Raw genomic sequence first — 10,000 nt, forward strand, 5'->3', positions numbered from 1 at the left:
CCACTTAGAATATTTTTGAGTCAGTACAAATCAGTAACCAGCGACACTTAGAATATTTTTGAAGCAGTACAAATCAGTAACCACTGACACTTAGAATATTTTTGAAGCAGTACAAATCAGTAACCAGCGACACTTAGAATATTTTTGAAGCAGTACAAATCAGTAACCAGCGACACTTAGAATATTTTTGGAGCAGTACAAATCAGTAACCAGCGACACTTAGAATATTTTTGAAGCAGTACAAATCAGTAACCAGCGACACTTAGAATATTTTTGGAGCAGTACAAATCAGTAACCAGCGACACTTAGAATATTTTTGAAGCAGTACAAATCAGTAACCACTGACACTTAGAATATTTTTGAAGCAGTACAAATCAGTAACCAGCGACACTTAGAATATTGTTGAAGCAGTACAAATCAGTAACCACTGACACTTAGAATATTTTTGAATCAGTACAAATCAGTAACCAGCGACACTTAGAATATTTTTGAAGCAGTACAAATCAGTAACCACTGACACTTAGAATATTTTTGAAGCAGTACAAATCAGTAACCAGCGACACTTAGAATATTTTTGAAGCAGTACAAATCAGTAACCAGCGACACTTAGAATATTTTTGGAGCAGTACAAATCAGTAACCAGCGACACTTAGAATATTTTTGAAGCAGTACAAATCAGTAACCACTGACACTTAGAATATTTTTGAAGCAGTACAAATCAGTAACCAGCGACACTTAGAATATTTTTGAAGCAGTACAAATCAGTAACCACTGACACTTAGAATATTTTTGAAGCAGTACAAATCAGTAACCGCTGACACTTAGAATATTTTTGAAGCAGTACAAATCAGTAACCAGCGACACTTAGAATATTTTTGGAGCAGTACAAATCAGTAACCACTGACACTTAGAATATTTTTGAAGCAGTACAAATCAGTAACCGGCGACACTTAGAATATTTTTGAAGCAGTACAAATCAGTAACCAGCTGACACTTAGAATATTTTTGAAGCAGTACAAATCAGTAACCGGCGACACTTAGAATATTTTTGAAGCAGTACAAATCAGTAACCACGACACTTAGAATATTTTTGAAGCAGTACAAATCAGTAACCAGCTGACACTTAGAATATTTTTGGAGCAGTACAAATCAGTAACCAGCGACACTTAGAATATTTTTGGAGCAGTACAAATCAGTCACCAGCGGCACTTAGAATATTTTTGAGTCAGTACAAATCAGTAACCCAGCGACACTTAGAATATTTTTGAAGCAGTACAAATCAGTAACCACTGACACTTAGAATATTTTTGAAGCAGTACAAATCAGTAACCACGACACTTAGAATATTTTTGAAGCAGTACAAATCAGTAACCAGCGACACTTAGAATATTTTTGGAGCAGTACAAATCAGTAACCAGCGACACTTAGAATATTTTTGAAGCAGTACAAATCAGTAACCAGCGACACTTAGAATATTTTTGGAGCAGTACAAATCAGTAACCAGCGACACTTAGAATATTTTTGAAGCAGTACAAATCAGTAACCACTGACACTTAGAATATTTTTGAAGCAGTACAAATCAGTAACCAGCGACACTTAGAATATTTTTGAAGCAGTACAAATCAGTAACCACTGACACTTAGAATATTTTTGAAGCAGTACAAATCAGTAACCAGCGACACTTAGAATATTTTTGGAGCAGTACAAATCAGTAACCACTGACACTTAGAATATTTTTGAAGCAGTACAAATCAGTAACCAGCGACACTTAGAATATTTTTGAAGCAGTACAAATCAGTAACCACTGACACTTAGAATATTTTTGAAGCAGTACAAATCAGTAACCGCTGACACTTAGAATATTTTTGAAGCAGTACAAATCAGTAACCAGCGACACTTAGAATATTTTTGGAGCAGTACAAATCAGTAACCACTGACACTTAGAATATTTTTGAAGCAGTACAAATCAGTAACCAGCGACACTTAGAATATTTTTGGAGCAGTACAAATCAGTAACCACTGACACTTAGAATATTTTTGAAGCAGTACAAATCAGTAACCAGCGACACTTAGAATATTTTTGAAGCAGTACAAATCAGTAACCACTGACACTTAGAATATTTTTGAAGCAGTACAAATCAGTAACCAGCGACACTTAGAATATTTTTGAAGCAGTACAAATCAGTAACCACTGACACTTAGAATATTTTTGAAGCAGTACAAATCAGTAACCAGCGACACTTAGAATATTTTTGAAGCAGTACAAATCAGTAACCAGCGACACTTAGAATATTTTTGGAGCAGTACAAATCAGTAACCAGCGACACTTAGAATATTTTTGACGCAGTACAAATCAGTAACCACTGACACTTAGAATATTTTTGAAGCAGTACAAATCAGTAACCAGCGACACTTAGAATATTTTTGAAGCAGTACAAATCAGTAACCGCTGACACTTAGAATATTTTTGAAGCAGTACAAATCAGTAACCAGCGACACTTAGAATATTTTTGGAGCATTACAAATCAGTAACCAGCGACACTTAGAATATTTTTGGAGCAGTACAAATCAGTAACCACTGACACTTAGAATATTTTTGAGTCAGTACAAATCAGTAACCAGCGACACTTAGAATATTTTTCAGTCAGTACAAATCAGTAACCAGCGACACTTAGAATATTTTTGAGTCAGTACAAATCAGTAACCAGTGACACTTAGAATATTTTTGGAGCAGTACAAATCAGTAACCAGCGACACTTAGAATATTTTTGAAGCAGTACAAATCAGTAACCAAGTGCATTTTTGAATTGGTTACTGATTTCTCCGTTGAAGTTGGGGCTGCGGTTGGCTTCAGTTAGTGGTGGGGGCTTAATTTTCGCCGAGGGGAGCGTGTCCCGGTAGTGTCTCCGAGGAAGTGGTACCTATTGAAGGGGGTGTTTCTGAATTTGGGCCCTTTTTGAGTGGCATTGCCGGATGGGTTTTGTGTTGAAGGCTTCCAAATCGGGTAGCTCAGCCGGATTTGACCCGGCGGTTCTACCGACTGTCACGCCTTCGAGGGGGGACTGTTGTCTAAGTTCAGGCCGGATTTGGTGAATTTCCTAAGTCGGGAAGTGGTCCCAACGGGTTTGGGAGTGAACCTAACTGCTCATACCAACTTTGAGGCTTTGGGGCCGGGTAGCACAGTCGGATTTGACCCGGCGGTTCTGCCGAATGCCTGGCCTTCGAGGGGGGCCTGCCCTCTGAGTTCAGGCCGAATTTGGTGATTTTCCTAAGTCGGGAAGTGGTCCAAACGGGGATGGGAGTGAACCTGACAGCTCATACCGACTTTGGGGCTTCCAAGCCGGGTAGCTCAACCGGATTTGATCCAGCGGTTCTAGCGACTGCCACGGCTTCGAGGGGGGACTGTTGTCTAAGTTCAGGCCGAATTTGGTGAATTTCCCGAGTCGGGAAGTGGTCCAAACGGGGATGGGAGTGAACCTGACAGCTCTTACCGACATTGAGGCTTCGGGGCCGGGTAGCTCAGTCGGATTTGACCCGGCGATTCTGCCGACTTCCACGCCTTCGAGCGGGGACTCTCCTCTAAGTTCAGGCCGAATTTGGTGAATTTCCTAAGTCGGGAAGTGGTCCAAACGGGGATGGGAGTGAACCTAACTGCTCATACCAACTTTGAGGCTTTGGGGCCGGGTAGCACAGTCGGATTTGACCCGGCGGTTCTGCCGAATGCCTGGCCTTCGAGGGGGGCCTGCCCTCTGAGTTCAGGCCGAATTTGGTGATTTTCCTAAGTCGGGAAGTGGTCCAAACGGGGATGGGAGTGAACCTGACAGCTCATACCGACTTTGGGGCTTCCAAGCCGGGTAGCTCAACCGGATTTGATCCGGCGGTTCTAGCGACTGCCACGGCTTCGAGGGGGGACTGTTGTCTAAGTTCAGGCCGAATTTGGTGAATTTCCCGAGTCGGGAAGTGGTCCAAACGGGGATGGGAGTGAACCTGACAGCTCTTACCGACATTGAGGCTTCGGGGCCGGGTAGCTCAGTCGGATTTGACCCGGCGATTCTGCCGACTTCCACGCCTTCGAGCGGGGACTCTCCTCTAAGTTCAGGCCGAATTTGGTGAATTTCCTAAGTCGGGAAGTGGTCCAAACGGGGATGGGAGTGAACCTAACTGCTCATACCAACTTTGAGGCTTTGGGGCCGGGTAGCACAGTCGGATTTGACCCGGCGGTTCTGCCGAATGCCTGGCCTTCGAGGGGGGCCTGCCCTCTGAGTTCAGGCCGAATTTGGTGATTTTCCTAAGTCGGGAAGTGGTCCAAACGGGGATGGGAGTGAACCTGACAGCTCATACCGACTTTGGGGCTTCCAAGCCGGGTAGCTCAACCGGATTTGATCCGGCGGTTCTAGCGACTGCCACGGCTTCGAGGGGGGACTGTTGTCTAAGTTCAGGCCGAATTTGGTGAATTTCCCGAGTCGGAAGTGGTCCAAACGGGGATGGGAGTGAACCTGACAGCTCTTACCGACATTGAGGCTTCGGGGCCGGGTAGCTCAGTCGGATTTGACCCGGCGATTCTGCCGACTTCCACGCCTTCGAGCGGGGACTCTCCTCTAAGTTCAGGCCGAATTTGGTGAATTTCCTACGTCGGGAAGTGGTCCAAACGGGGATGGGAGTGAACCTGACAGCTCTTACCGACTTTGGGGCTTCCAAGCCGGGTAGCTCACCGGATTTGATCCGGCGGTTCTAGCGACTGTCACGCCTTCGAGGGGGGACTGTTGTATAAGTTCAGGCCGAATTTGGTGAATTTCCCGAGTCGGGAAGTGGTCCAAACGGGGATGGGAGTGAACCTGACAGCTCTTACCGACTTTGGGGCTTCCAAGCCGGGGAGCTCAACCGGATTTGATCCGGCGGTTCTGCCGACTGTCACGCCTTCGAGGGGGGACTGTTGTATAAGTTCAGGCCGAATTTGGTGAATTTTCCCGAGTCGGGAAGTGGTCCAAACGGGGATGGGAGTGAACCTGACAGCTCTTACCGACTTTGAGGCTTCGGGGCCGGGTAGCTCAGCCGGATTTGATCCGGCGGTTCTGCCGACTGTCACGCCTTCGAGGGGGGACTGTCCTCTGAGTTCAGGCCGAATTTGGTGAATTTCCCGAGTCGGGAAGTGGTCCAAACGGGGATGGGAGTGAACCTGACAGCTCATACCGACTTTGAGGCTTCCAAGCCGGGTAGCTCAGCCGGATTTGACCCGGCGATTCTGCCGACTTCCACGCCTTCGAGGGGGGGACTGCCCTCTGAGTTCAGGCCGAATTTGGTGCATTTCCCGAGTCGGGAAGTGGTCTCTGTCACAACGGGGGCAAGTGTCTGAAGAGGTAAAGTGAGTAACCAGCACAGCTTAGGAAGGGTTCCAAAGTTCTCAACAATGTGAATTCGGTTACCAGGAAAGCTTAGGAAAGCTGCCTGACTGTCCCAAACGAATGAACTGCAAAACTTAGGGAACATGCCCGAAGATGCTTAAAAGTGTGAAATCAGTAAGCAGGAAAGCATAGGAAAGTGCCTGAAAGTGCTAAATGAGTAACATGAAAAACGTAGAAAAAATGCCCGAAAATGTTTAAAAGTGTGAACTCAGTAACCAGCAAAACTTAGTAAAACGTTGGAAAAGCAGAAATGAGTAACCAGAAAAACTTAGAAAAAATGTTTGAAAATGAGAAATGAGTAACCAGAAAAACTTAGAAAAATGTTTGAAAATGAGAAATGAGTAACCAAGAAAACTTAGAAAAAATGCCCAAAAAGAAGAAATCAGTAACCAGAAAAAACTTAGAAAAATGTTTGAAAATGAGAAATGAGTAACCAGAAAAACTTAGAAAAATGTTTGAAAATGAGAAATGAGTAACCAAGAAAACTTAGAAAAATGCCAAAAAGAAGAAATCAGTATCCAGAAAAACTTAGAAAAATGTTTGAAAATGAGAAATGAGTAACCAAGAAAACTTAGAAAAATGTTTGAAAATGAGAAATGAGTAAACCAAGAAAACTTAGAAAAATGCCCAAAAAGAAGAAATCAGTAACCAGAAAAACTTAGAAAAATGTTTGAAAATGAGAAATGAGTAACCAAGAAAACTTAGAAAAATGCCCAAAAAGAAGAAATCAGTAACCAGAAAAACTTAGAAAAATGTTTGAAAATGAGAAATGAGTAACCAGAAAAACTTAGAAAAATGTTTGAAAATGAGAAATGAGTAACCAAGAAAACTTAGAAAAATGCCCAAAAAGAAGAAATCAGTAACCAGAAAAACTTAGAAAAATGTTTGAAAATGAGAAATGAGTAACCAAGAAAACTTAGAAAAATGCCCGAAAAGAAGAAATCAGTAACCAGAAAAACTTAGAAAAATTTTCGGCCAAGTGTGAAAAATATTCTAAGTGTCAGCGGAGGAAAATGCCGAAGCATCGGGAAAGATTCAAAAACTCATGCCGAACATGAGTTCCGAAGTGCCGGAGGAACTGGGCGAATTGAGCCCGGCGGTTGGCCAGATGTCGTTTTGAGTCTGCAGCCCGAAAACTTTAACTTTGTCTGCCGCGGAAGTCTGGACCGGGAAAAATCCAAACGGTTTTGCCGGGTTCGAGTTCCAGAGCGAAGCAGTCGAATTTGAAATTCAGACCCATTCAGTGCCACTTGACATTGTGACACTGTGAGGTTGGCGGGGTACCCGGAGATTTCTGGGAACACGATTTTTAGAACAAAATGGCGGCGCGGGACCACTTTGAAAGGCATCCGAAAAACGGTTCCGCGGGCAGAGCACTTGAATGACAGGCCTGTGTGCATGCCCAAGAGCTCTCGGAAGTCTAATTTTTGACACTTTGTCAAATTTTCGACAGACTTACCCAACTCTTGCTGCCTGTTCTAAGAATCAGTCAGAGGCCTGTGCGGCGGTCTCTTGACACTTTGGAGGGCGGGCAAACCCCACGTTGACTCCGGCCGTCCCTCCAAAAGGCACTTGCTATTGGGGGAAAGGATTGCAAGTAGCCTGGTTCCCGTGGGAGCGGCCAGGAAGGGTGCAGGCTGGCCCTTGCCTGAGCATTCCCAAAACCCTCTTCCGCTGAGAGCAGACCTCGCACGCCGCACTACCGGCTCTGGGAGTGGTTGGCCGCTATTGTACATAGTCCGGTCCTTCCTCTGCCACCCGGCAAGTGCGATGGCTCTGCCGCCCTGCGGTGCTCGTCACCCAGGTTTGGGGAACACGATACTTAGAACATGTTGGCGGCTCGGGACCTGCAGGCGAAAGGGGCCCCGTGGTGCTGAGCACATCGACCTCGGGTCTCAGTGCAAGCCGGAGAGTTCGCGGAAGTCTTAAAAGATTTTGACATCTGCTCAATTCTTTGACAGGCTTGCCTGACTCTTTCCGTCCGTTCTAAGAATCAGTCGGAGGCCGGGGCGGGGACGGTCTCTTGACACACGGAGGGTTGGCTTCCCTCCTCAGGTGTTTGTGTCGAAAATGAAGGCGAGAGATGCAAGCGTCCTGGTTCCCCTGGGTGCTGCCAGCAAGGGTGCAGGCTGACCCTTGCCTGAGCACTCCCAAAAGCCTCTTAAGCTGAGAGCAGGCGCCGCACTACCGGCTCTGGGAGTCGTTGGCCGCTATTGTACATAGTCCGGTCCTTCCTCTGCCACCCGGCAAGTGCGATGGCTCTGCCTCCCTGCGGTGCTCGTCACCCAGGTTTGGGGAACACGATACTTAGAACATGTTGGCGGCTCGGGACCTGCAGGCGAAGGGGGCCCCGTGGTGCTGAGCACATCGACCTCGCGTCTCAGTGCAAGCCGGAGAGTTCGCGGAAGTCTTAACAGGCTTGCCTGACTCTTTCCGTCCGTTCTAAGAATCAGTCGGAGGCCGGGGCGGGGACGGTCTCTTGACACACGGAGGGTTGGCTTCCCTCCTCAGGCGTTTGTGTCGAAAATGAAGGCGAGAGATGCAAGCGTCCTGGTTCCCTGGGTGCTGCCAGCAAGGGTGCAGGCTGACCCTTGCCTGAGCACTCCCAAAAGCCTCTTAGGCTGAGAGCAGGCGCCGCACTACCGGCTCTGGGAGTCGTTGGCCGCTATTGTACATAGTCCGGTCCTTCCTCTGCCACCCGGCAAGTGCGATGGCTCTGCCTCCCTGCGGTGCCCGTCACCCAGGTTTGGAGAACACGATACTTAGAACATGTTGGCGGCTCGGACCTGCAGGCGAAAGGGGCCCCGTGGTGCTGAGCACATCGACCTCGCGTCTCAGTGCAAGCCGGAGAGTTCGCGGAAGTCTTAACAGGCTTGCCTGACTCTTTCCGTCCGTTCTAAGAATCAGTCGGAGGCCGGGGCGGGGACGGTCTCTTGACACACGGAGGGTTGGCTTCCCTCCTCAGGCGTTTGTGTCGAAAATGAAGGCGAGAGATGCAAGCGTCCTGGTTCCCCTGGGTGCTGCCAGCAAGGGTGCAGGCTGACCCTTGCCTGAGCACTCCCAGAAGCCTCTTAGGCTGAGAGCAGACGCCGCACTACCGGCTCTGGGAGTCGTTGGCCGCTATTGTACATAGTCCGGTCCTTCCTCTGCCACCCGGCAAGTGCGATGGCTCTGCCTCCCTGCGGTGCCCGTCACCCAGGTTTGGAGAACACGATACTAAGAACATGTTGGCGGCTCGGGACCTGCAGGCGAAAGGGGCCCCGTGGTGCTTAGCACATCGACCTCGCGTCTCAGTGCAAGCCGGAGAGTTCGCGGAAGTCTAAAGCTTTTGACATTCGCTCAAAGCTTTGACAGGCTTGCCGACTCTTTCCGTCCGTTCTAAGAATCAGTCAGAGGCTGGTGGGGAGGTCTCTTGACGCAAGGGGAGGGGTGGCGTCCCTCCTCAGGCGCTTGTGTCGAAAATGAAGGCGAGAGATGCAAGCGTCCTGGTTCCCCTGGGTGCTGCCAGCAAGGGTGCAGGCTGACCCTTGCCTGAGCACTCCAGAAGCCTCTTAGGCTGAGAGCAGACGCCGCTCAACCGGCTCTGGGAGTCGTTGGCCGCTATTGTACATAGTCCGGTCCTTCCTCTGCCACCCGGCAAGTGCGATGGCTCTGCCTCCCTGCGGTGCCCGTCACCCAGGATTGGAGAACACGATACTAAGAACATGTTGGCGGCTCGGGACCTGCAGGCGAAAGGGGCCCCGTGGTGCTTAGCACATCGACCTCGCGTCTCAGTGCAAGCCGGAGAGTTCGCGGAAGTCTAAAGCTTTTGACATTCGCTCAAAGCTTTGACAGGCTTGCCCGACTCTTTCCGTCCGTTCTAAGAATCAGTCAGAGGCCGGTGGGGAGGTCTCTTGACGCAAAGGGGAGGGGTGGCGTCCCTCCTCAGGCGCTTGTGTCGAAAAATGAAGGCGAGAGACGCGAGCGGCCTGGTTGCTTTGGGTGCTGCCAGGAAGGATGTGGTCTGACCCTTGCCTGAGCACATCCAAAAGCATGTGATGTTGAGAGCAGACCTCGAGCCCCGCACAACCGGCTCTGGGAGTCGTTGGCCGCTATTGTACATAGTCCGGTCCTTCCTCTGCCACCCGGCAAGTGCGATGGCTCTGTCGCCCTGTGGTGCCCGTCACCCAGGTTTGGGGAACACGATACTAAGAACATGTTGGCGGCTCGGGACCTGCAGGCGAAAGGGGCCCCGTGGTGCTGAGCACATCGACCTCGGGTCTCAGTGCAAGCCAGAGAGTTCGCGGAAGTCTAAAGCTTTTGACATACGCTCAAATCTTTGACAGGCTTGCCGACTCTTTCCGTCCGTTCTAAGAATCAGTCAGAGGCCGGTGGGGAGGTCTCTTGACGCAAGGGGAGGGGTGGCGTCCCTCCTCAGGCGCTTGTGTCGAAAAATGAAGGCGAGAGACACGAGCGGCCTGGTTGCTTTGGGTGCTGCAGGAAGGATGTGGTCTGACCCTTGCCTGAGCACTCACAGAAGCATGTGACGTTGAGAGCAGACCTCGAGCCCCGCACGACCGGCTCTGGGAGTGGTTGGCCGCTATGGTACATAGTCCGGT

Source organism: Hemiscyllium ocellatum (genome assembly GCF_020745735.1).
Source record: "Hemiscyllium ocellatum isolate sHemOce1 chromosome 15 unlocalized genomic scaffold, sHemOce1.pat.X.cur. SUPER_15_unloc_19, whole genome shotgun sequence".
Classification (NCBI taxonomy): Eukaryota; Metazoa; Chordata; class Chondrichthyes; order Orectolobiformes; family Hemiscylliidae; genus Hemiscyllium; species Hemiscyllium ocellatum.